Genomic DNA, 2,098 nt, shown 5'->3' on the forward strand with positions numbered 1-2,098 from the left:
ACATGTTAGGAGGGCAGCAAACGGTCCCCCCGCTGCTTGCAGGCTTGGTAGATTGTGTTCGCTGCCGGTTTCATCATCTTGAATAATTCCTTACTGGCCCATTTCTTGAAATCGGTGTCCAGAAAAGAGAGATGGACTAGTTGCAGCGCCTCACAACGGAGTGATGTGTACTCCAGAAGATAGCATATTTGGACCTTTTACAGAGTCTCTTTGCCACGAGCAGCATTCAACAGCCAAGAATTCTTCGCAGCCGATGACAGTTTTTAAGAAGCCTTTCTTGCTATAGTTTAATGTGTCGCTTGATGTCATTTTACTTGTTGCGTGTTACACCTTATGGTATTTCAATTAACTTTAGTTCAGGCTGACGGAGGAATCGAAGGTGAGTGTGTGGCATGGGCTTTGGTCTGCTATTAAAAGCATGAGTGGGATTTATGAAAGTGCGAATACCACCTGCCATCTTTGCCCCGAGGCCATAATGTCGTCCAGGCAGGGTTGACAGGGTGATGTCGTCCGCAAAAGCTTTCACCTGCAGGATAAGATAAGGAGTCGTTGATGTACAACTTACAAGGAGAGTCCTGGGACACACCTGCCATGATTCTTTTGTGGGATAGATACCTTGCGCACAGGATAACATTCAGGTATCTGTTGTGGAGCAAGCTAAAGGAGTGCCAGTGCAGTTGCCCTTCCACCCGAGGGAGCGGAGTTACACCAAACGGGGCTTTGTGCACACCCGATCGAAGCACTTAATGTCCCGTGCCACGACTAACGTGCGGACGCCCCCCTTATCTAAGCATTGATACAGGAAGAAGGCATGAGTAGGTAAGGTCTCAGTAGAAACGATTTTTTACAGAAGAAGCCAAATTATCTACGAATAAAGATGCTCTACTGAAATGTTTTCTGTTATTCTCTCTGCTGTGAATTCTTACAAGAAAACTGTACTGAAAGCAGTGGAACCAGCAGCATTTTACATTTTCCTTTCTGGTACACGGGAATAACACTGCTGTCTTCCAGGCATTTAGATTTTCTTTCTCTAACACATTGATTGAAAAATGTTGTAAGGGGATATGTTAGTTCTTTCACACATCGAAGCAAGCGGGATATTATCAAGTGTGGACCAGTTGCTTTGGATCATCTACTTTTTTAATGAGTTCAGGGTTGAAATGTCATATTGTTGGAGAAACCTAACTCTGAGAGGTGAATTGTCTCCTCTCTTGATTTTCCTTGGTTTCACTACTACTTAGTCTCCTATTTGACCATTATTGAGCGCTGCTATGGCAGTAGGATCTGTAGCTGTGTAGTGCTCTGTACTTCGTGTTTGGGTTTCCGTTTATATCGGCAGCCATGCATGATATTCGCTTTCCGATGTGGACTCGTAGCTCTCATATGGAATCCCTCACTGCTGTGCTTGAAGTAGAATGCCAGTCGGCTTTCCAGCTGCGGTGTGAGTTTCTCCGTAAGACCTTATCCCACTCTTTCTGCCATAGTTTGTTTTAGTTTTCCCGTCTGTTTTCCCCACTTCCATAAGTCCGTCCCCCCCAAGTGTTCGTGTTTGTTTTTTTCATCTTATTTCCATCAACACAGCCTCGTGTATCAGTAAGTGCCAACGTAAGTTCCAAAGGGGTTAAGGCCACTCTAGTATCCGGTAGGTCCGTAAGCACTAGACCAAGGAGGAGCCTGAACAATAAGCGGGGAGTTTACAGTTTAGTAAGGGAGAAAACTGCAAGGGAAAATGTCGAAGTTGGTTTGTGCCTGTGTGATAAAGGCCCCAACTAATTGATGTTGATGATACTCATATCTATCATTAAGTGGTCGAGGTCTGGACGTCGAGGATTCCAGCAAACGAGCCTTGTGATGGAGGGCTGGGTACCAGCTACAGCACAGGGTCCTTGGCCGCTGGCAATCGATGACTTTAAAAATCAAAAAATTTTCTATGCTATCTGGAACTGCAGCAAACGAACAAGTTTTGTCTTAATAACACAGTGTAACTCCACCTGATGTTGAAATGATCTTGCCTAATCCAAGGAAAAAAAAAGCCTTTTCGTCGTAATGATTCTTTAACTTCTTCCGTTTTTCGGAGCCACTAGATATACATCTCACA

This window comes from Penaeus monodon, chromosome 32 (assembly GCF_015228065.2).
Source record: "Penaeus monodon isolate SGIC_2016 chromosome 32, NSTDA_Pmon_1, whole genome shotgun sequence".
NCBI lineage: Eukaryota > Metazoa > Arthropoda > Malacostraca > Decapoda > Penaeidae > Penaeus > Penaeus monodon.